General features: G+C 46.3%; 1 protein-coding gene across 6 annotated transcripts in view; it reads right to left on the bottom strand.

Annotated features, from left to right (window-relative positions):
- Nucleotides 1-25,872, bottom strand: part of LOC121444848 (SPATS2-like protein) — a 156,874-nt gene that overhangs the window by 93,001 nt on the left and 38,001 nt on the right. The gene's annotated exons all lie outside the window — the stretch shown is intronic.

The following is a 25,872-nucleotide window of genomic DNA, read 5'->3' as shown; positions in this document are numbered from 1 at the left end:
AGGTGAGCAGGTCAGCCGATGCCCTGAGCATCCGTTCTCTCATCAGCATGGCGGAGATGATAATAACGGTAGATACCCCACTGGGAGGTAAAAGCAACTGGAATGAATTTCATATTTGTAAAGTGATGACAAGAGTGCCTGACACACAGCAAGTCTCATAAAAATACTACAAAAGAATATAAATAGATTCTGGGGCCCACGAGCCCCATTTCCTGCCATCCTCTTCATACAGATGAGAACCCAAGGCTCATGCACTAAGCCGAGGATGGCGCTAACCCTCAAAGCTCAGCCTTCTGGCTGCAGGTGCCCCTTGTGCAGCTCCACCCTCCCCTCCTCCCACCGAGGCTGCTGCCTGATTCAGGACCCAGGAGGGCAATACCAGAGAGGAGCTGGTCGTCCCAGGCAAGGGGTGATTGCCCCATGCTTGTAGGCCGTGAATGTCTATATTCCCAGCGTTTTAAAAGCCCAGCACTGGCCGGAGCAAGTTCACTACAGTGATCCCTCTTGCCAAATACCACACCTGTTGTGTGTTTTGCTTTCATGGCTACCAGGTGTCAACATCACTTTCGTGACCTAGCTCTCCTTTAAGGCTCTATCTTTAGAGAACAGCAAACAGTTAAGTAGACAGAGCAAAGTCCGAGCAAAGACGGCGAGCTAAGGAGGGAGCCACCTGGAAATCACTAACTCCTCTGATGTCAAGTCATTGCATCAAGGTGGACACAAGAATGCACGGGATCTGGCTGTCTCTCTACTACCCAGATAATAAAAGCTCATTTTGATCCCTTCTGAAGGCTCAAGATTCAAGAAACTGTGGTTAAAATCTTAACAAAATGTCTTCCCGTTTCTAACAGTACTAGAAATAAGTCTGTCACCTGAGTTATGGCTTAATGGGAAATTAGTAAATAATAAAGCGATTCACACATAAGGCAGAAATAGGTTGAATGAATTCCTCTTAAGAAGACTACGTCTTACAGATTCTGCTCACCTGTCTCTTAGCAAGAGTATCGACCACAATGCACAGGTCGAATTAGCTACAAAAAGATGTGGGAAAGAGGAAAAACCCTCTCCCACCATTCCTTCCTTTTTGCAGAGCACCTGAGTTTTCCATTTACTTCCCAGTTTCTGACTCTTTCTGAACAGGAACCGTAGCATCAACATGTGGTACCAGCCACACCACAGGTGCCCTTTCCATCCCCACCACACCATCAACACGACATCACCTCCTCGCCATTCAGAGTGTCAAGGTGTACTGGGAACCGCTCACTGCCTCTCACGTTTCCCTTTACTGGCTCCCACTGTGGCCCTTAACAGCCTCCTAATACTTTCTTCCCTTACATAGAGCTCTGTAGTCAAAATAACAAGCTACTCATTAAGTTCGGGTTCCTCTCCACTAAAGTTTATATTTCTGCTTGAGAAAGATTACAATGTATCCACTCCTTAGAATGTTAGGAGCGTAAGTCCCTTCCACCCAAACAGTGCAAACACATTCAGCCACTAACATTGCAATTACATGCTCAACGTAAACCCCCCCCCCCCCCCAACTCTGAAGGTTTGCTGCTCTTGACGCCTCTGCACCCCCTCTGGGATCTTAGAAACAGGTTTCTTCTCTGCCTGCCTTATTTCCCTCATCCTTCAGAGGACCAGAGGTCTGAAAGCTGACAGTCACGTTCTCTTGTCTTTGTTGGGAACTTGGGCCTGCCCTGTAGCTCAGCTCACACTGGGAATGCTTGTGAGAGGCTAAGAGCCTCAGCCATAGGTAATTTCACCCTCCCCAAAGCATTTTTCTAAAGATTGAATGCATCAAAACTGGTTTTTTTTGTACAGCACATCAAATATTTAACAGGTCTCTCAAACAAATACAAGACCATATATTATTTCCCGTTGGAAGACTTTCAGCTAGTTACACAGTCTACCTTCAAGCAATTCTGAGGTGTACATCTATTAGGTTTGGCCACGTGTTTGATGAAATAGATCCATCTTTCAATCTCGGTTCCATTTGTACCCATTCTTGGCAGATTTACAGGGACAAGCAGTCAAGGGTGGCTTTAAGAATTTCTTCAGCCGCGTGAAACATGCCCGGCATGCCTCTCCTGCAAGTTGGACCCTGTGGGGATGCTGTTGGCTGCTGTGCCCCTACACAAGCTGCAACTCCTTTCCGGATGAGGATGTGTGCTGTGTGGCATTCAGATGTCATAACTACGACAAACTGGAATATAACCAAATACGAAACAAATCAGTCTGAAAAGACGCTTTCTAGGGGATGGCGGAGAGATGACTTTAATTTAGCTGACTCTGGCCAGAAGGGCTTCAGGGAGAAGGTACCCTTTGTAGTTCCCCGAGGGAGTACCAGCAACGGTAGATAGGAGTCCCAGGTTAAGCCAGAAAGAAAACCTATCTTCTTAGCGTCCAGATGTCAACTGATAAATATTTATTGGTGATCTCCTGCATGCCTCTATGAGATGCCCGAGTTTCCTTAATTGCGACGCAGTTCCAGCTTCAAGGTTGGCTTGTGCCCGGAGATAAGATTATCACGGAGCAAGCAATTAGAAGACAAGAAGGCCACACGCAAGGTGTTGGCTGGCGGGGCTTCAGCTACACACTCAGACTACACGCGTGTGACTAAGTAAATCCCCTGTTCCGTTTTCTCTTGCAGCAAATAGAGATGGCTTCTCCTTCCACTCAATTCAGCCTTATTCCTCTCACTTCTGGTCACAGCGCTCTGAATCCAGATCTTGTTGTTTCCTCTGTCATCTTCAAACGCCGAGCTGAAAACTCGATACTTTTATTGGCGATTTCAATCTGATGCACCCTGAGTTTTTGTCCTCCCGGTTTATGAATGTCGTGTGCTTTCATCTAATATTATGGACCCCCAAAGGAAAGTTTTATAGCCATGTACATGCCTCGGGGAGAGCAACAGGAGACGTACCGAAGGTGTTGTCTGGTTTTATTTGAACCTGGATTTGCACAGTGAGGAGCTGACCAACCGCACATATGTAATTTACCACAGTCAAGCTTGACCAAGAGGTAACCAGCTGCCGAAAGAATGTCTGTGTTTTGCTAAATCTTTCTCTCACGCGAACCCCAACGTATCCGAGATGGGAATGACTGAGACGCAATCTAGGTTGCCCTCTATTTGTGAGTGACTACCAGTCATTGGGTTCCAATTTCACTTCAAGCTTTCAGAGATACATGCTTCGCTAGAGTGAGGCCATTTTAAGCTCACCACGGAGAGCAGAGTAGGGACCAAGATAAGACTACGAAGACTTGGCCTTTGGAAGATCCGGAGGTCATGTGGCATGGGGGAGAAAACACAGAATTTGGCTCTGACAGACCCCGTCAAACCTCTCAATCACACTCATTTGCTCTCATGTCTGACAGGTCTGTCAGCCTTCACAACAGCGATCATTATCAATCAATTCATTCATTCATCCATCCATTCATTCATGTGCTCATTCACTGAACACCAACAAGCACCTACTCTTTATCCAGACTGTCCTTTGTGCCGGGGATAAACACCGGACAAATCAAACAACCCTTCCTCGAGCACCGCAGGTGGTCGTTACTATTCCACTACATCCTTAGAGCGTGCCACAGGGCAGGCATTATTAACTCCATTTTATTGGTGGGAACTAAGGCTTAAATGCTAAGGCCAGGTCCGGGAACCCGTCTTCAACAAAGCTAGTGGTAAGCTTGAGTCACTCTCATGCCGGTGACCGTTCCATGGGCCTAATGCAGTGTCCGTTGGGGTAACTGTCCAATAAGGGTCTAGGAGGTTCATTGCAATTGAGGTATCTTAGTATTCACAAGCATTATGGTCACAAATTAAATGTTCTTTTTTTTTTTTTAAGCCAAAGAGCTAAAGACAGTTTTCCCATGGAAAGAATGATGCTTTCTTGATATATTAAATTTTGTTTCCCACTTCTCAGTGAGGACAGATCATTGTGAACCAACCGCTCCCCCGCCCCCCACCAGTTTGGTCCCATTCTCTCTCAGCTTTCCTTGACCTGCAATCTCATATGCTCTTTCTCCTTCCTTCCTGGTGTATCCAGTGTCTTCAAGGGCAAGAAAAGCTGCCCTGGGCTGTCACTGAGTGTGCTGGTAAGGGGCTGGCTGGCCACTGGTGCTCACTGGCAGTGCATAAAGAAGAGGGGGAGGAGAGTGACTCCAGGATTGTTGGGAGCTGTGAACCCCCAGATCCTGAATTTTTGTAAACAACTTGTTTTCCTCTGCTCTGAGATAGCTTGCAGCTGCGCTGAACACGAGACCTTCAGGAGTTCCTGATGGCAGGGGAGTGATTTCCGGTGGGTTTGGCTGGGGCGTGGCTATCTCTATATAAGCTGTCCCTGGACACAATCAGAGGGGCATTCCTGAGGCATTCCTGTTTCAAGGATGACCCGTGTCCTCATCTCTTTGTCTGTCCCTGTGTCTTTGTGTGTTTCAATCTCCAGCCCCTTGCCTGATTCACGAACTGTATGGTAGTGCATAGAGCGCAGATGGGCTTGGTGCGCTACACAGGATCCCAGGGAGGGCAGCAGCCATCCCTTCTGCAATGGCTCTCAGTCCTTACCTGTCACTTCCCATGAGGCACCGAGAACATTCTCATTCCTGACTTGGTTGACATTTACAACACAACCCTACACTGAAGGCTCGGGAAACAGTGTTGCAGATCATGGGGCAGAAAGACTCTAAGAACTACAGGACCAGGAAACCTGCTCAAGATTGCATCTTCTTTTAAAAAAGAAAGAAATAATAATGAGAAACCTTTTTTAAAAAGAGGACACAAAGCGGGGGAGGGGGGTAGGGAAGAACTGGCCGAGGTATGCTGTACGAAGGTCCCAAAGAATTAATTAAAATATATTATTTGGAAAGTAAAATGTAGCTTAAAATCAGTTTTGTCGACAACCACATCACTCTATACTCTGGCCATAATAAGCCCACAGCCCCAAATCTCCAGGACCTGCTCCTGGCATGGAGAGTTTCCTTTCGCAGTTGGTATTGTTGGTAACTTAAGTGCATGAGTTTACATTTGGCTCAAATCCATTCGATGTACTTCTCAAGTCTATTGGGGTACTTTTGAGGAGCAGATCTGTAACTTTCCACTAGGGCCGTTCATCTCACCCTGGCCATTCCGAAACCGAAGGGTATCATTTAAGTCACTCACACCGGGCTTGAATCAGCTGTGTCCCTGAGAAGCTGTGTAACCTTGAGGACGTTAGCAGCTCTGATCGACTTCATTAGGAAGTGAGGACAAACACCAGCATCTGCAGAGAGCTGGTGTGAGGACAAAGGGGGAGAGCACAGAGGACGCTAGTGACCGAGTTCACCCATGTCTGTTTCTGCTATTGTTTCTCCCAAGTCCACCATTGGCGTTGCTGACAAAAAGAGGTCCATCCTCTGCGGCCACGCCCAAGCTCTAGGTTTGGTTCCGTGGTTCTAGCTGGGGGTCAATCTGCTGCTACTCTTTAGTTCATACGCCTCCCATCTCGAACTCCTGGAGTTGGGAAAACGACCTTGATGTGCTTCCGGCTTTACGTTCCGCGTTCTGTTGCGTTGGCAAGGACGCCACAAACCGGTGATGGACGCAGCGTTGCCATTGGAAGCTTCAGGTTTCACAGCGAAGAGAAGAGTTGTAAGGCAACTGTGTGCTGCACAGCTCTGGACTTTCAGGGCACAGGTCCTTCTCTTTTTAGAGTCTCGGGCTCTACCAGTCCGTCTTCCCACTTGACTGAAATATCTGGAATATGCAGTGCCCCGGGCTGTATCTATCATTTGCTTCACGGCTATCACAAACGCCACAAGCTAAGCTGACTGCCAGATACCCAATACTTTTTATTAAATAGATGGATAAAAACTTCCTCTTTCACCAACCAATCTCCCCTTGGTTAAAATTAGATCCAAATAGCCGTTCCCTTCATCTCTTTTACTCTTCTAGAGATGGAAATGTCAGAGAGGCAAATTGGTATCTGGGACCCTGTTTTCATCTAGACATGAATAAGACTTGCAGTTGGTGTCCAAGTAGCTTAAGTCTTTCATCACTCTGACTTATTACCCCCGTGTCATTTTTGTGTGCTATATCAAAAAGTAAATTATCCTGGGCTTGATCAGGCTGAACAGTCTAAAGTTCATTTATTCACTCAAAATTATGGAGTGTTTACTAAGTATGAAAAGCTGTTCTGGGCATGATGATGTCTCCTTCCTTTTTACTTCAGGAAGTCCGTGTCTCTCGGCTTCCGTGCCCTCACCTCTCAGGCCGTCTAAAAGGCAGTCATGAGGCACTGGTGCTTGGAAACAAACCTGTGTGCTTGTCCAGTGCCTTCTTCCTGGGCCCGTTACAAACTCTACCATGAACTGACCTCGTATTTCAAGGGAAATTAGTGGAATCCGTGTTTCTCAATGCTTTCAAAATGACAATAACGTTGTTACATTATTTCAAATGTCCAACTAAGTAACTAGTACTAGTAACAATATTCATAGTTCACAACCCTCATGACCCCCATCAATTCGAAAGCATTTACTTGAATAATTAAAATAAGTAATATTTTGAAACAATGTAGCCAAATTTGCAGTATCATTCTGTGGATCACCCATGGGACAATTACCTTTCAGGAGTTGAGCTTTAATTTCATATTTCCATGTGTGGAATAAACACAGGAGTTAGGTAGCAGGCAGGCATTGCTCACCCAGGGTATCCAGCCCTCGAGTGAGACAAGATCATCAAGATTTTGGGGTATCTTCAATTACGTACAGAGGTCAACGCAAGCCTGAGCTACAGGAGACCTAGTCTCAAAATAAAAATAAAAAAACAAAATAAGAAAAGAAAAAAAGAGAGAGAGAGAGAAAGGAATCCTCATCGGGGATGCATGTATATGAAACTGCTTTCTTAATTTCCTCAGACCATTTTCAGTAATTTACGTAGAACCTAAAGCAAAAGCTGCTTCCCACAGCATCACAGTCTCTTTGTATCACGAGAGAAAGATGTAAACCATGCTCCCATCCTCCTGGAAAAATATAGATTTCTGTCAAGGTTTCTCTACCAACTACCTGAGTCATCAAATCACGTTTTATTGGCTGTGATCTGATTGCAGGATAACTTGTTTGCAGAAAGACAATAAATCCATTTGTCTTTCCTGCTTTCTCGGTGTGCTGTTTAGCAGAATGTGCACACTGTCCGCACGAGGTCACAACCACCTGACCCGGATGCGGCTTTGCTGACTCGGCAAGTCAGAGAGCGTTAGTGACTGCCGCTAAGTAAGCGGCTGATCATGAAGTCATGGGGAAGGGGACCCCCCCCCCCCAAGTCACTTCTCATTAGACTAATGGTTGAGACGACAGATTCTGCACGGAGCAACAAAACATTCAAAATAAACTAAATATAAACTAAATATTACTTGTAGTGATAATTACATTAAATATAAACTAAATTTTATCTGTAGTGAACTTAGTTAGGGCACTAAAGTTTTGTATTCCAATATTATCATTTCAAGAATATTGATATTTCGCAACAAGGTAGCTTGGTATGTCAGCGAAGGCTAGCCTGCACAGTGTAGTGACGCCGTGTTTCAAAGACGGAAGGCTTTGCAGGAAGATTAAAAATTAATTTCAGCTTACTTTTGAGTCTTGAATTTGTCACAGTTGACGGTGAACACAGGGCAAAATTAAGACAAATTAATCACACCCCTTAAGAATTCTTAGCCAATTACCTCTTTAGCATGTACGGTGTTAATGAAAGGCTAAGCATGTTTAATTGACTAGCGAGAAGTGCCTACAGCATGCTAAGATTCTGGCGCCTAGGGTAGCATCGTAGGACACTGCAGGAAACGCCCTCTAAACTGTGAGACTCAAGTCCAGTCTTTCGGATTGACACAGACACCATGTGTGAGCGGTTGTGATTATTTACATACAGCCGACACTCACGTGTTCACTCCTGTCAAGCGGATGGGAAGCCCTCTTCCTTCTGTCTCCATAGCAACTGTTTCACACTGATAATTATGTGTATTGCCAACGCAGGTTCACGGATGGCCAATATTGGCAGGTAATTTTGATCTGACACCGCTCTTATATACTAGTTCATTGAATTATCATCACCTGATAAATCTTAGTACGGAGAAAGCTCCTGTGGATAGGGGGAGAAAAAGATGAACGTGCCTATCAAAAGTGGATGTAGCGGAACACACCGCTTTGGTCAGCGGCGTCCTGTTAGAAATGTAGAGAGAATCTTGTAGGAAAGAAAGTCTTGGGTCAAGGACAGAATTACAAACATAAATAGGTGTGGATCTGTTGACTGTTAATATGCATGAGGGGGTGGAATTTCATTCTTTCAGAACCAATTCATGCTGGAAAAACGAAACTCCCAGCAACGCTCCCAACTTACGGTTTGCAAGCTATGGACTTTGATTTGCGAGGACAGGACAGGTAAAGAGCTGCATCAGCGTGTCCGTATTTCCTTAAAAGAACTCTCTGTCCTCCCTGAACTTGGACTCCTGCCCCCAGCGTCACATTTAAGAGACCTGTTAAAAGTCACTTAAGAGACCTGTTAAAAGTCACACAGTAAGAGCGGCGGGAAGCGGACAGAGTGGAGTCTTCTGGTTTTGATTTCCTCATTCGGGGAGAGTTCACTGACCATCTCCCCCGTAGGTAACCCTGTGCTGAGAACCAGATGAAGGCAGATGAAAGCAGTGGAGACCTTGAAGGATCCCTGCGAGGACGACCAGGCGGGGCACAGGGTCCCCTGGGGGAAGCTATCGTGGGGGAAGCGCCGTGTTTTCTGAGTGGAGAGAGAGCCAGGCCTAGGAGACCAAGAAGAGCTTCCTACTGTGTGTTAGATCTAAGCCGGGCTGGGCTTCAACTTTGCGGGTAAGTGGGATATGATGACACCCAGAAAGGCCCCCTGTGAGAAGAAAACAAACTTCTGTTTGCTCCAGCACCCATGCTGTGACTAGGTTTGCCCTTCGTTGAACAGTCTGGTCATTTCTGAGCTCAGAGAGTCCAGGGTATGGAGGACTTTCCCACACTCGGCTTTGAAGTGAGAGGTGGCACATAGGCAGTTGGCCAGCAGCAAGTCCCACACAGTTCTGCTGTTCCAGCCAGGCCTGTGCTGTTACCACCTGTCATGAGCCCTTGTTCATTGGCTGTGGATAAGGGCAGCCCTATCTAACGATTTACAATGATTTGAATGTCCCACGTAAACTCACATAGTATTATTAACACTCGGGTGTTAAGGCTTGAAAGCCCATTGTGCTGGCTGGCTTCTTTTCCTGGCACACAAAGTTATATAAATCTGACCTGGCAGAGGGGAGGCTGTACTGTGACCTTCAGTTTATTTGCCCCAGGTCCTGCTCCAAAGATGCCACTGACCCAAGGGGAGTCAACCAATGTGAAGCCATGAAGTCTCTTTTTCAGAGGTTTTTCTGTGTCCACACACACTCACAAAAATTTCTCATTAGTTAAAAGACAGGAAGGAAGGAAGGAAGGAAGGAAGGAAGGAAGGAAGGGAGGGAAGGAGAGAGAGAGGAAGGCAGAAAGGAAGGAAGGAAGGAAGGGAGGGAGGGAGGGAAGGAGAGAGGGAGGGAGGGAGGGAGGAAGGAAGGGAGAAAGAGAGGGAGGGAGGAAGGGAGAGGCAAGGAGAGAGGGAGGAAGGAAGGAAAGAAGAAAGGAAAGAGATAAAGAAAGAAGAAAAAGGGAAGGAAGGAAGGGAGGGAGGGAGGGAGGGAGGGAGGGAGGGAGAAAGGGAGAAAGGGAGGGAGGGAGGGAGGAAGAGAGGGGGAGGGAGGAAGGGAGAGGCAAGGAGAGAGGAAGGAAGGAAGGAAGGAAGAAAGAAAAGGAAGGAAGGAAAGAAGAAAGGAAAGAGATAAAAAAAGAAAGGAAAGAAGGGACGAGATAAAGAAAGAAGAAAAAGGGAAGGAAGGAAGGAAGGAAGGAAGGAAGGCCTGGCCAGCCAGGTCCTGACTCAGGATGCACTGCTCTGGCAGGGCAGCCTCCCCTGGGAACTCCCCTCCCTTCCCTGAGATCTTAGAGGCTGGCACTTCACACCTCTGCTGGGAACACCCCTCCACCTCCCCACACAGTCCAACAGCTTCTGTGAATGGAAGAGGAGCACAGAGAGAGAATTGCTTTGAGAAAGTATCTACAGAAGTACACGGAAGCCATCCGAAGGAACGCTCCAGAAAAATGTGTTCCGAGAGCTGAATTAGAACATTAATGGATGTTGATGAATCTGTCTGGAGATCTGCAGAGTCCCTTCAAAGGGTCAAGGCCAGTACAGGAGCCGACTACAGCGCCTAGGCAAGCAGCAACTGGAACACGGCTAAGTGCGCCCACGTTCAGAAAGTGCAGGTCAGAATATTGAGTCTCCTCAGCCAGTATTCCCATGAGCTACTCTGTTTAGAGCTCCCAAGAAAGGGGTGACATGGGCTGTTCTAGTTGCACAGAGCAGGACGACAGGAAACTGAGAACACACACTTCTTCAGGATGCTGCCACAGATCAAAATGAACTTGGTGCAAAACATCTCTGAGTTGGAAGGGCCAGCAGTGCACAGTTCCTTCCCGAAAGCTCTGAGGGACGGACTCCCTGGCTTTCCTGGGTTCCAGATGCCACCTGCCTACTGTCCTTAGCCTGAGCCTCCGTCTTTCGTCCACCGTCACATCTCATGTCCTGTCTGCGTAACTTCCAACATCTCTTAGATACTGAAACTAACCTACTATGTAGGTGGAGTTATAGATTTACTTTTTGTGCCTCGTTAAAAATCATAGATATCCATGTTCTAATTCCATTCTGGTTTTATGGCTTTTCCCAATAATGAAAGGAAGGGGTAAAAAAAATCAGATTTTGCTGCTAGCAGCTTAAATAGATAAAAAAAAAAAAAAAATCAGCCGGGCTGTCAAAATGCAGGTTTGTCTTGTCAGGATGAGATGAAAAGCAGAGTAATAATTGGGAAGGATGAATGTGAACGACCGCTAACAAGGAAGAGCGCTTGGCTAATCAAGTAAACAAACCGAGTCCCAGATGGAGCTTCTATAGCACCGTAAGCGGCAGTAGTGTCTTTTTCGGGTTCTTTTCCTGGAGCAGACGTTCCTAAAGAGATGCACATTTGCAATATGATGTTTGCAGCAGAAGTACAATTTTTTTTTTCAGCACAACTTTTTCACACACCAGCGCTGAAAGCCTAATTATGACCATTACAGGCTTCCAATCCACTCTACGATCCCTCTCGCCGATGTGGAGCCTAGACTCAAGAGGAGGATCTGGGCCGAGGGGCAGCGAGGCCAGTGTGGCCTGGAATCCCACACGAGGCAAGCGACCTTGGTTTTGTACAGGACCTAGAATAAAAATGTCACCTGGAAAATGTACTTTTATTCAACTGTACCATAGCAATAGTTATCCGTGGGGATTATAATGTGTGCACATGTCTCTCTCTGTGTGTACGTGGACACACACATGTGGGGGCCAGGGGGACAACCTAAGTATTATATCTCTGCAGCTGCCCTTGTATTGATACTTTTCCTTTCTAGGTTTGAGACAGGATCTTTCGCTGGGACCTGGGGCTCACTAATTAGGCTGGTTGGTCCCAGGAATCCCACTGGTCTCCATCTCCCCATCTCTGGGACTATAGACATGTACTGCCCTGTCTTGTTGTCACATGGGGGCTGGGGAGTGAACTTAGATCTCCACTCTTGCTCCCGGACACTCTGCAGGTAGACTAAGTAATTTCCTCAGGGCTTTCTCTCTCTCTCTCTCTGTAGGAAAAAAGGTTATCAAGTGTAGAGACCTGAGTCTCACAATGCAGCAAGACCCCGTTCTTACTACACAGGAAGACATTTTACCCACTTAAGATCCTAGGGCATCTTCTGCTCCGTTTACAGGTCCCCTTGCTGAACTCGGGGACAAAAACTGCTTCTCAGTCCAGTGTAGCAAAGCTGGAGGCAGAGAGAACTGTGATTTTCATGTCTGTGTTTGCCTTCTATGCAGAGACCTGGGCTTCCTGGCTTGCGATATGCCTCCACTGGCTTCTTCCCTCCGCGCCCCCTTGACTGCTTCCTCGCCCTCTTGCTTTTCTTCTCCCCTGCATTGGGTTTTCTTATCAACAGGTAGAAGGCATAGCTCAGGTCAAGACCATAGTCTCCCGTCCCCTTGCAACTGCACAGGGCAGGCAGCATACTCTGGCCAAGGGGACGGAAGTGGCAGTGGTGTGCAGGAGTCTAGGCACCTTTAGAAGCAGAGGCTGTGCATCCTGCTTCCTTTAGCTCCTTCCCTACAGTGATGGGAGACAACACCTTCAAATGGAAACCAGGAAGTGAGGGCAGAAACTGATGAAACACCAAGCCTGTGCCCCCTCACCGTGGAGAGTCTCCTGTCAGAACGCTCAGTCTATTACACTAGAGAGGCTGACTTGCTTATTCTTAAGCCACTGCTGTTTGTCTTTTACTATAGCAACCAGATCAATATCACAAACAATACTCAACTCCAAAACTTTCCACACCGGCTTTGCTGAGTTTGCAGCATTCAAGACTCTTTGGATCACCCCTTGGCTTCCTGTTGGGACCTTTGGATAGCCATTGCCTGTCTCCCACTGGGAAGGGATTTTAGTGACACCAGCTCTGTAGCCATCTTCCAGTAAAGCAGCTGCCAGACACAAAGATGGCAGTTTAGTCTCCTCTTGTCTGCCCTCTCCATCTCAACAGTGTGTAGCACACTGCAGGATATCACCAGATAATCTCTGAATGAGAGCATTAATGGATGTCGGGGGGGGGGGGGCGTTTGCTGACTTCCCGAAATGCCAACGAAATTGTTCTAACATTGAGGCATTGCAGGTTTTGATTATTAGCTCCAGTAATTATAGTGTTTGCACATGTAATGAGAGAGAAAGAGAGAGAGAGAGAAGAGAGAAGAGAGAGAGGAGAGAGGGAAGAGAGAGAGAGAGAGAGAGAGAGAGAGAGAGAGAGAGAATCATTTAGTACATTCATCCCAGGACACCAAAACCGATGTCTACTCAAGTCGATGTGGTATGTGAATATAACATACACAATCTTTAGTATACATTAAATCATCTATATTACCTATACCACCTATCCAATATAAATGCTATATAGAAAAATGTTATATTGTATTATTTAGAGAATAATGATCTCAGGGGGAAAAAAATCTATACAAGTTCAGAAGGCTTTTTTTTTTCTGGGTATTTTTGATCCATAGTTGGCTAAACCTACAGAATAGAGGGCCCACTATGTTCATGGTATTTATAAATGTCAAATATGTATTTCGGCATGAATATGTCCTACACTTTATAGAACTATTCAAATAGAAATTGAACAGATATGAAAAATGTCAGAGTAGATGCTGCTATGTTATTGTGGCAGCCCAGGGGTTTTCTTGAGCTCCATCCTGGAGACCACTGGTCCAGACTGCTGAAGCTTAGGAGGAAACAGATGACGTGGAGTGGTCCCAAGAGGCTCTGAAGGGGCTTGCGGCCATGCCACGCCCTGAACCCCTCACTCTGCCCTGTCAAGGAACTTCCACTTAAATGGTAGACACATGTTTTAAACTAGAATGTGGGACCCGAGTCAGTAATGGGCAGGACTCACAGGGCTAGAAGGAATAGGAGGAGGGTGTCCCAGAAGACACCCTCTGGGTGTCATGTTGAGGCACCTTGTACAAGAACAGACTTATTACAGAAGTGGGGTGGGGCTTGGTGTCTATCACACTGCCTTGGGCACTAGCATGCTGTAGAACACAGGAAACAAAGCCAGTGGCTGGAAGAAGGAGTGGAACCCTGTACTATGAAACTGAAACACAGAAATCGGGACTTGGTTTGCTATAGGACGAAAGAGGGTCACTGTTGATATTGTCTAAAGATCAGACCGAAAGCAATATGTGTTGTGGATGGAAAGGTTCGGATTTGACTGGAATAGCTCAGAAGTCTACCAGAGAAAGCAGCATTGATGAGGAGTGAAATGAGAACCCACCAGAAGGAACAAAGGCCATGGCCAACCAGCAAGATCCGGAGAGGCAACCTAAGATCCCAGAGGATCCTGCCGTTAGTGAAAAATCACAATCCAGAATTATTTCTGGAAGCTTCTAGCCTGGTTTTCTACGGTAAGCGATCCCAGGGTGAGCTGCTGTTTCTCTGTGTTACTTCAAGCTTGGAGTTTGCCCTATTGTCCAAAGATCAAGCCTTTCACGTGGGAGATGAGATAAACCATCAAGGTTTTCTGGAAGAAGCAATTTCAAGGCTGTTCTGCCTTGGAAGCGGGGAGCACTCCCCCTTTGTATGTGTGTTGTGGATGTGCGCTTGGCTTCTGAGTGTAAGCAGATATTCTAGTCAACCCCTAGACAGAGACCAACAGTAAGCGTGTGTGCCTGTTCCCTCAGACCCTTCCTCTGTAACCTTGACGGGATTTTCACAGGATGAGGTTTATCTGTGGCGTGAGCTACCTGGGTGAATGTGAGGTGGGACAGGAGGATTGTGTCTTTAACGTGCCAGAGGAAAAGGAATTCCAGGCCTTTCCATCGAGAGACCCTGATTGCATGCACAGTCATACAATGGACCTTGCCTGAGCAGTTCAGTTTTGGAAAGCTGTGTGCTAGACTCTTCAATGACTTATTCTGAAAATGGTCTCTGAAGATGGTAAGAGATGACCAAAAACGGCACAAAGCTTATTTCTTAAATAGAGTCCTGCAGCAAATATAGCTGCCATCTGGTCTTCGGGCTCTCTGCACAGCTTCAGTTGGAGGTACATATTATTTAATTCAGACCATACCATCTATTCCTTCAGTTGGTTCAGGGGGCTTTCTGCACATAGGGTGCTTGGTGACTAACAGCAAAACTGCTCCAACTGAGGCCAGGCTTGTTTTTGTCTCAGCGGTCAAGCAACTGCGTGTTTGGGTGCTTTCGGCTCCTAAGCCCAGCTGATTAACCTTGTCATCTCTCAGGATGACATCGCCAATACACGAGGAGGTAGCTGTGTAGCCATGCTCTAAAATAACCAGAAACTTCAGAACCCAGCGCCACTTCACAGGGAGCATTCTGACGGTCTGGTTGAATGCAAACGGATCTAAACCTAGTGGGTGTTTTTGGTGGATGCCAAATGACAACAGCTTCTTGGTTCTCACTGGATAAACCACAACTGTGCGTTACCACCTAGCCGGGAAGAATTAACGTATGGAAAGGGGAATCTGGTCTAGGTTGGCTTTTGGGATCTTGTTTAGAGTAAGAAAACAGCATTTAACATGAATAACAAAACAATCACTTGCGTTATATAATTGCTTTTTCTTCGGGTCTTTTTTTTTATTTTTATTTTTAAAGGCAGACGTCATTGGTTTTCATAACTCTTGCATGTCTCAGGCGCAGCTGAGAGCCTGAGCCTTGGGACTTCTGCCAGTGTTCAGCTGGCAGGGCAGCTTTTAACGTCACTGGGTTTGGTTTCATCTCCCGCTAGCCAGGTATATGAAGGACTGCAACAGAACCCGTAGCTTGATCCTACGGCTACCACCCACGATGCGCCCTTTGGACCACAACGGTCTCTCCAGAGAGGCGGGTCAGACGGAGGAGGAAAGGCTTAATCCCAAATTAAGATGGAACTCATGAAATCAGGTATCTGTGAAGTCGGACGATGATGCAATAGTTTCCATCATCTTGTTAACTTCTCCTGTTTCCTAAAGAATGTTACTTTCATGGTTGTTAAGGCTTCGTCAATGCTTTATCAAGCAGTTCTCAGATTTTGTCCTGTTATGTCATTTGATGACAAAGTCATTGTTCATTTGTAATGAAATAATTCCATTTCCTTCCCTGTATCTCATTTAGATCATGACATCATAGCGCCAAAGAATGGAAATATCGTGATTGCTTGGTTTTCTCCCCCCTCCTTTTAAGCTAAACACGTACAATTCCAACACCTCTTTTTTTTCCCCTTGAAACCATTTTTACTTCTGGTTTTATGCTAAATGTGAGGCTTTTCTATCTCAGAAAATGGTCCTTGTTCCTCTGTTATAATGTTCCCATTGTTGACCGCCAGCGGGACAATCTACGCCGCGCCATTACGGCTCCTTAGACCCAGGTAATGAGCTCTCTGTGATGGGCGTTGCCATGCATTTATCACTTTGAGAACTGTGCTATCTAGACTTTCAGAAAGGTTACCACATGCAAACATTTAATGAGCTTTACTTTCTGGTACTGAATCCCAATAAAATATTACAGATAAAAAAAAAAAAAACCCGCTCACTTACCAAGAAGAGTATGCTGGGTGAGTCATTCCAAACCATGGCATAAATATACTGTTAGTGTGGGCTCAGTCTATAAGTAGGAATATAAAATGGGAACATGTGTGTGTGTGCACGCGTCCACACGCGTGGGTAGTATTCCCATTCATATACATGCGGAGGCCAGAAGGGACACTGGGTCCACTCCTCTGCCCCTTGCCACCTTATTCCCTCGAGGTACAGTCTCTCACTAAGCTGCAGCTCACTGGTTGGCTACACTTGCTGGCCAGGGAACTCCCACGATATCCCAGTCCCCGTCTCCCCAGTCCACCTCCTATGCTGGATTCACAGGCATGTAGGACTCTCATTGGCTTTTATGTGGGTGCCAGGGATTTGAACTCAGTAAATCATGCCGATCTTTCTCCCTAGCCCTAAGGTGCCAATCTTAACAACAAGGGTCAGTGTATTGAATAGGTAATTCTCAGTCTGAAAGAACTCTGCCTAAGACTCATCAAATTTTCAATCTTCCAGAAACAGGGATCTTATAAAGTAGCCAAATACTAAGACTGGAGATGGCCTGAGAATCTCTGAGTTATATTTTGTTTGCCAGTTGTCTGCACGTGTGTTTGCTTCCCTGTTTAAAGGCTCACGGGGCCGCACCATGCAGCAGAGGACGGAAGCAGAACACAGTTCAGAACTTAAACCTGAAGCCCCCAGCCTTGCTTTCACAAATTCAAATATTTCAAGCTCTCTGAGTCCCAGCTCCATCATCGGTAAAGTCACTACACAAAGACCAAATGCTTGTGTGGAAACCATTCATAAGCAATGCAATATAAACTGCTGAACATATGTACCCATGCGTGAACATGCTTGTGTCTGTGTGCATAGATGTGTGCAGTAGCATGACCCATTTCATCAACAAACACATCAATGAAAAGGGGTATTTTCCTTTTTCTCTTTCATAAACACCCGATCTTTATTTTTAAAAAGTTATTTTTAAGTCCAAACGAATCAAAGAGAAGTACATTTAAAATAATTTTAACATATTAGAAAACTAAATCCTGGCAGTCCAAACCTGGTCCTACCCAGAACCCAATTCTGGGGTCACCCCTAACTCAGCGGCTTCTTGGCCTTAGAATCCACACGTTTCTAAGAAGGGCCGACTCTCCCCACCAGGGTTTCCACAGCCGTGCCTAAGGGCCGGCCTTGAAGGTGCCACAGCGAGAGAGGAAAGGTAGAGAAGGAGATGAAAGGCAGAGAGGGAGGAGGTGGGCAGCCTTTCCTTGCATTTACGGGAAACTTGTTTGTCCAATTCGGAGATTGTCTGAATAGCCAGTCAGACGTTACTGCGGTGTTTTAAAAAGTCATTCCGAGTTGACATTTCCTAAATGTCATGTTTAGCTACGAAACACAAGCCTGGCAAGACGTCAAAGTTGTGCCTTTGTTGGTAGGAGCTGGCTTGGGCAGTTTCAGCAAAGTTGTAACACGTGTGAGGTTGTTTCCTCTTGAATTTAAGTGTTCTCTTGCATATACCTAAAAGCACCTTAAAACACACTCAGAAGCAAAAGCTGTGCGTTTTCTACAAACATCACCCAAAGGGAGGACAGTAAAGTAGCAAGAAGTCTTGGCAGGAATCAGGAATCAGCCTTTGCTCTGGTGAGGGCTTGTGAGGCACAAGAACGAAGTCTATGTGAGCTGGACAGGGCATTTCCTAACTCTTTACCCACCATAATGACATATATAAGCCCTAGAGAATCACGTCAAGGAATGGAGGCAAAGGTCAAAGTCACACCACTGTACAAAAGCAGGAGACACCAACACTTTCCCACCGAGAACATAGCTTGCGTGGAAACTTGGTTTTGGCCAATGCATCTGCTCCTCTATGGCAGGGACGACAGGGTCTGAGCTAACGAGTCACACTGTCGACATTCTGGGCACAGGCAAATAACCACACATGATTAGTTAAGCTTAGTCAGCTCCAAAAAGCCTTTGTGAAGCAAGTGCTCTCAGAAGAAACTCCCTCGGCAAATATTTAGTTTCACTGAAGCCTCTACTGACATCAAGAAAGCGTGGCTCCCATCGAGAAGACATGAGAACACGGACTGGGTATCTTTGCCATAGGCCTTGTGCAACGTGCTGTCTGCAGAAGCAGGTTGCCCTCAACAACGGTGACTATTTCTGTTTTAGAACGATTACTCCGGACGTACAAACGTCACTCTTCAGCACAGTTAATTGTGTATTTCGTTCTCAGGGACAATGGGAACGGGTCTGAATGGCAAACACCTCCAGTGCCCTCCTCACTTTTTTTTTTTTAACTTCAAGGAATAAGCTCAACCAAGACAGAACTCTTTCTTTAAGAGCTGATATGACAAGATAAATATGGCTATATTTAAAGTCTGAAAAAGAGGGGGGCACCACATCTACTGTGGGTGGAAGACAGAAAAGGGTTTATAGGGGGTGAAACCAGTGATTCATGTTCATGTGTCCCTGCTTTCTGCAATAGGGGTAGTGACTTCATTTAAAAAGCTGAGCGCTTCTTCCTTCCTTCCTTCCTTCCTTCCTCCCTCCCTCCCCCTCCCTTTCTCCCTTCTTCCTTCCTTCCTTCCTCCCTCCCTCCCTCCCTCCCTCTCCCCTCCCTTCCTCCCTTCCTCCCTCCCTCCCTCCCTCCCTCTCCCCTCCCTTCCTCCCTTCCTCCCTCCCTCCCTCCCTCTCCCCTCCCTTCCTCCCTTCCTCCCTCCCTCCCTCCCTCCCTCTCCCCTCCCTTCCTCCCTTCCTCCCTCCCTCCCTCCCTCCCTCTCCCCTCCCTTCCTCCCTCCCTGTTTGCTTCCTTTCTTCCTTTCTCCCTCCCTCCCCTTCCTTCCTTCCTTCCTCCCTCCCTCTCCCCTCCCTTCCTCCCTCCCTCCCTCCCTCCCTCTCCCCTCCCTTCCTCCCTCCCTGTTTGCTTCCTTTCTTCCTTTCTCCCTCCCTCCCCCTCCCTTCTTCCCTCCCTTCTTCCCTCCCTTCTTCCCTCCTTCCTTCCTTCCTTCCTTCCTTCCTTCTTTCCTTCCTTTCATAACAAGCAACAGGAGAGAGAGGCAGATGTGTGTGGGCTGGTTCTGGCCCTTGATTAGCAGCAAAGCTAGCGCCTCTAAGATTCACCAAATCCATCCGTTGGAGCACAGACAAGGGAGCTCCTCTTGATCCGTGCAATCAAGACCCCGCATTTCAACGGAGCGACTGTGCTGTGTTAGCAAGGTCTCAGCGGGGCCAAGTTTCCTCTTCCCACAACCCTCTCAGATGTGGTTTCCAGAGCAGACTTTTCCATCCCCACCCCTCGGCTCCCCTAGGTTGAAAAGTCTGAAATTAAGATATTTGGAAAAGCCTTCTGCACTTTGATCAGGGAAGGAGCTGACAGGGGATGGCTGCAATTGCACAGCAGTGCTTCAGGGTACTGGGAAGGGCATCCTTGGCACAAGAATGCTCCCAGCTCTAGAGAGTGGTGCACAGAACTTAGATTCTCCTGCAAATGTGGCTCTGAGAACACCTGGGAAAGCTCCCTAGGTGGCAGCGATGCTTCTGTATCTTTTTGTTCACCCCACCCCCACCCCACCTTCTTCTCATTTTCCCCCTCAAACACGCAGGGTTTTGTGCTGTGAAGCCACTTGGAAAGTAGCAGAACTCATTACCCATTTAACCTCCTCTGTTGTCCTGGCCGACCAGGCTGTAGGACAGGAGAGGGAGTATCTGGGCAGAGGAGCCCTGAATTCAGGTGTGCCAGAACCGGGGTACCCTGCAGCTGACTGCTCCCATAATCAATAGTGAAGGGGCAGAATTCAGAATGCGTTCCTCACCCAGGGAGTAGTGGGAACCCAGGGAATAGTAGGAACAGGCCTCGTGGCACAGAAACTGCAGGTCCCTATCATTAAACCCAGCTATTTAAAGCCAATGACTCTTGAAGAAGCAAAAGATTCCCAAGAACAACCCGAAATGCCTGTGTACAAGGCCAGGATCAATAGAGTGTGTGTGGTGGGGGTCGGGAGCCGGGGCAGGGGATGACTGGTTAAGCCAACTGTCTTGGATAATGATTAGAACAGGGTGAAAGATACTGTTTAAGTCTCTCCTTTATCTCTTAGCATTTGCTGGGTACACAGTGGCTTCAAAACCAAAATGTGTGTGTGTGTGTGTGTGTGTGTGTGTGTTTGTTTGCTTTGTTTCTTTGAGACAGGATTTCTCTGTGTAATAGCTCTGGCTGTATCAGAACACACCTTGTAGACCAGGCTGGCCTCGAACTCAGAGATCTGCCTGCCTCTGTCTCCCGAGTGCTGGGCTTAAGGATGTGAGCCACCACTGCCTGACAAAAACAAAATGCATAACTCCTGTTAAGTGTTCCTGTACAGGCCTCTCTACACCCCTTAGATTGTCAGTCCGCTCACACAAGAGAACAAACTCGGATCACAAATGAAGCAAGCGACCCCTTTCGGTTCTATGCCAGGAGACATTGCCCCCGAACGGAACATAAACCAGAGGTGTGACCCAAGAACCCATTAGTCTCTAGTTCTTTCTTAAAGGACAGAGATACAAAACTGAGCTATATACTGACATAGGGAAGCGCTTAAGGCAGAAAGGCGACTGAACAGACTGTAGCGTGGCCCAGAGAGAGGATAGAGTGGTTAATTGGCAGGTCCAGTCCCCAGCCCTCACACTGCCAACTCTCAACTGTCTGTAACTCCAGGTTCCGGGGATGTGATACCCTCTTCTGGCCTCTATGGGCACCAGGTATGCACATGGAGCATGCACATACATACAAGCAAAGCATATATATATATATATAAAGAAAAAATAAAAAAATAGACCACATAGGATACATAATACCAGGATTCATGAAAAGACAAGTGGTCATCAGCTGAATACAGTGCTCGGTCGAAAGGATGAAACAGAAATGGCAAAGGGTTTTTCGAGACTCTTAAAAATTGTGCCAAGAGGCAGGGGTTTATAACCAAACCCCTAGGCTAGCCAGACTCTACCTAAGGCTAGCCAGACTCTACCTAAGGCTAGCCAGACTCTACCTAAGGCTAGCCAGACTCATCTAAGGCTAGCCAGACTACCTAAGGCTAGCCAGACTCTACCTAAGGCTAGCCAGACTCTACCTAAGGCTAGCCAGACACAGAATACCTTATGCTGAAGTCTGTATTACTGCTGTACTCATCATTGTTAGCTATGTCAGTTCAAGGTAGAATTGGGGTTGCATCAAAACAAAGACTCAATCAATAACTCCTCACTATGGGGGGGGGAGGCGAATATAAAATTTTTACTGCCCCATCCTTCATAGCCTTAGCTATATAAATCAGCCATCAGCTCCGAATACGGCATTAGACGAATCCCTTCGGTAACAATTACACGAGTCGGAACGTCAGGAGTAATGTGGTAGGAACAAAAATATATCAGGTGTTGGGGAAAAGTTACTGACAAGTTAGTGTATTTGTATTTTTCATGAAAAAAAAATATTCAGTTCTTGGCAAAATAAAACGTGTGCGAATTCCTTTAATTTTAATTCTCAGGATTTTGAGGAGTTACTTTGCTTTGGATGCTTCCTACGGCAAACATGTGGCGGCTGCCATGGCATCCCCCATACGTGGTCTAGTCACTTAGCAAACATTTGTCCCCAGTGTGAACACACTTGGAGGACAGTTTTCTGTGGCTGGTTGGTGCGTCTGAAAACACAGACGCTGGGGACGCTTGCTGCTCCCACCTGCCAAGCGCTGGGCTCCAAACAAACAAACAAACAAACAAACAATACTGATTTCCACCCTTGCATAGTGGCACACTTCATAGTCAAAACTCTTCCATAGATGTGATCATGAACATGCTGTGAGGTTAATTCCTGGTGGCAAAGCAAAGCCTGGGAGGATTCAATTGCTTCTTCTTCCCGCTCAAAGGCTCCTGGCAGGGCCTGAGCATATGACGCTATCTTCATGGCTGCTAACTCCTTGCGCCTGAGAGCTGAGATTTCCTTTACCCTTCCCCTGTGTGGCTGAAGGCCAAGATTCTTGACATTTCGTAAACAAACGAGCAGATGGATGAATACAATGTAACACCACAGCCCAGGCCATGACTGCAGTGTGCAGATAGTGGGTCCCTGTTTCCTTCCAGAGCCCAAGCCCCAAACAGCTTAGACCTGACCCAACATGCTTGGGAACACAGACAGAGGCACAAGGGTTTGTAGACAAGAATACAAAGAGGACGACAGCCTGTGCTCCCCCTGCCCCAAACCCTAGGAAATCCAGGAAAGCAGGAGCTCCGCCTTACTCGGGGCAGCTAGCCAACCACCCGTTTCCATCCCTGTGGGACATGAGTGATTTATTTGCTAGAAAAGTGAACCCACCAGGCTTGAAGCTCAGCCATGTGGAGGCTCTGTGGAGGGAGGGAGGGAGGGAGGGAGGGAGGGAGGGAGGGAGGAAGGGCTTTAAATAAAGGGCTGGGAAGGAAGCCTGGGCAACAGCATTTTCAGGACTAATGCTACCCCAAACTTAACTTCTTCACGCTTACTGTTTTTAACTTTCCCCCAAAAAGAAGCAAGGGAAAAAGTGAGAGCCAACATCCTTTTCCTCTCCTAGGATTAGCTATGATACAATACTGATTGACTCATATCAAAAACTTGAGGCAGATTTAAGCACTAACTTAACTCGGTTCCCTGCATGAAGTATCTCTTCCCACGAGAGTCTCCCATGTGCCCATTTCCAAGAGCCACGGCGATCTGGCCACACGTGACGTCACAGCGTCCCGCTGAGGCCACACACACACAGCAGCCTCACGTCCTGCCTTCCTCCTTCACCGGCTTGCTCCAGCCCGTCTCCGCTGTCCTCAGCTCAGGTCTATGAGCCCTGGCCGCTGAAGAAATTCCTTCCCCGGTTCTCTCTCTGAGGACTCTCCCCATGGTTTCAAAGGATCAGCACGACCGGACTCAGTGCTGAAAGGCTAGTGGGGGGGGGGGGGACATCCTGAAAAATTCAATCATCTGCAAGACGCTGCCTTGTCCAAAGTTAACCCCGAGGGCCATCTGAACACGAGTCACCACGTCCCGGCATGATTGCAATCATGTCAAAAATCATGTTTGCGTAATCCTCCATACCCCACGGAAGACAACATTTATGCCACCCCCCGCAGCTCATCCATCTACGCTCAACACTACTATTATGGTTATGTAGTAGGCAGCCTGCTGACATTCCTATTTTGAAGCATTACTTTTTCGGGGTTTATCACGCGTCGTTTTAAATTTCATTTAGCTCTAACGCATTATACAGCTTTATGTTCAGAAGCGATGTTCTCTGCTACATCAGCAAGCTATCTTGGAAAATACAGTGGCTGGGAGTTGGAAAGAGTTTGTTTGCTAACTTTTGATTTGATCCTTTCGGAGAGGCATGCACAGAGCGGTAATGAGAAAGGAAATTTTTGCCGCGTGTTCTTAAGACATGACTTTGGAAAACCAGAAGAGAGAGTGTTTGCTATCTAGTCTGGATTAATGGTATAGCTTTCAGCTTTCCATTTAATTTACTGCAAATGAATCCGACGTCCAGATCATTGTTTATGAAGCTTTGCAAACCAAGCGATCAGTTGACTAGATTTCCAGTGACTACAATAATTGAAGAAACTGGCAAGCTTCGTGAGAGGGTATTTGTGGCTTGGTAAAAGTTCCATCCATATAACTTCCAAAGAAGTACCATGCCCTTTGGGAGATCCAGTGAAGTTACCGGCAATCAGGGCCCTTGCAACCCGACTCAGAGGAGCTCATCACTCCATGTGTCTTGGTTATGGGTGAAGGCAGCTCCAATGGGTAATCAGGCAATAAACACGTAGAAAACTGCTTAAATTGTGAGGAAAATGAGCTTCCTCTTTCTTGCCCATTTCTCTTGGATGATGGGATTTAAGCTGGCTTAGTCACCTCATCAAAATGCAGGGCTCAGAAAGAAACAAGAAGGAAGTCGCGTCAAGAACGATACAGCCCTGCCAACTCTCATTGAAGATGTTTCCTGGAAGACGTCACCTGATGGTTTCTGTATTGACCGCTGCTGACCGCCAGGGAGGGGCAAGCAAGCAGGCCTTCTGCTGGATACTTTTACTCCACAGACTAAGGTTTTTTTTTTTTTTTTTTTTACACTAACAGGCTGCTGTTAGTGGCTTCCTCTGTGCCTGTATGGGTTAGATTTTTCTATGCTTATTGCAGACAGCAGGCCGGTATTTCACATACAGATAGGAAGAGTAACATATTCACAGGTCTATAAATTAGACTAATTAAACATACACGTATTTGATTTGTAAAACCTTTCACGAGACAATAACCTGGTTTATTTCACAGTAGCTCCAACTGAAATTATGATTCAATTTAAAAATATCCTATCTACAATTAAAAATGCAAGCTCTAAGAACACATGCATTAGCCCGATCTTGTATATTCAATTTAGACACTGAATGAATAGTTCCAAAAGTGTTTAAAAAAATCCTAATATCTTCTTAAATTATAGGAATAAATCAAGCCATCTATTTATGAGCCCACTGTCTCCAGGCAGCAACCACTCTGTTTCAAATTATGGCTTAGATTTCTATTGGTTAGGTTAGAAATGATAACAAATGTGGAATTCTCTGAATTGACATTTAGCGCCCAGAGGAGAGCTTTTAAAATTGGAGACTAATGGAAGCCTCCGCCTTTAAGATTTTTTCGGCAGGAGTCTCAAAGATACATCATACATTGGAGGATACGGAGATTGTCAAAATGAGATTTGCTCTGAAATTCCATAGTGTAACACAAGAAAAGGAAAAATACACAAGAAAACAGTGGCTTACTGGGACAGCAGAGGTAAGAGGTGGGAGAGAGGATTCCACAGGGCAGGGTGTCAGCTGATGGTCTTTCCTCCACCCTAGCAACAGAGGCAACGATAAAGGGCCTCTGACCACCGCCGCCGTTCAGTTTCAGAACTGGGAGAGAGTCCAAAAGTGGCCAAATTCAACCCTTGAATTTACCAGGCAGGGCCATCTTTCTTACGTGGCCCACTGGCCCGGGTATCAGAGTGACATAATTATCTCAGAGACAAACAAAATTTACCAACTAACTCAGCTCAAAATCATCCTATATCCTTTCTCAGATATTTTGGAGTTGGTCCCTTTTTACAAAGTTTGGCTAATTTATTTTTCATTTCGGCCAATAACCTTTTACTTATTAAGAAAATAATACCAAATTAAAAGATTATCAAGACACAGATAGATCAAAGAACATTTTAAATTCCAATAATCTTACCACCCAGTGAATCACTTACAAAGCTCTCAGTCAGTGTTCCTGTCTTATAAGTACGTTCGTGTATGAAGATGTGTTGACACTGTACGTCTTTGGTTTTTGACATTTTATTTCAACAAGACGTTAAAAACATTTCATTGCTGCTATTTACCTGCTACATATCTATGGTGCCTAAATAGCATTTTTACAAATGACAGTAACGTGGTATATGTATGGATATGATGTACACTATCTCAGTTAGGGTTTCTATCGCTGTGAAGAGACACCGTGACCATGGCAACCCTATAAATGAAAACATTTCATTGGGGTGGCTTGCTTAGTGCTTCAGAGGTTCAGTCCATTATCATCATGGTGGGGAGCAGGCAGACATGGTGCTGGAGAAGTAGCTGAGAGTCTTACACCTTGCAGGCAACAG

The sequence above is a fragment of the Microtus oregoni genome, unplaced genomic scaffold (genome assembly GCF_018167655.1).
Source record: "Microtus oregoni isolate MIOR12 unplaced genomic scaffold, Mior012 000144F_ref0000341, whole genome shotgun sequence".
Classification (NCBI taxonomy): domain Eukaryota; kingdom Metazoa; phylum Chordata; class Mammalia; order Rodentia; family Cricetidae; genus Microtus; species Microtus oregoni.
This window is presented reverse-complemented; position numbering and strand designations above follow the sequence as displayed.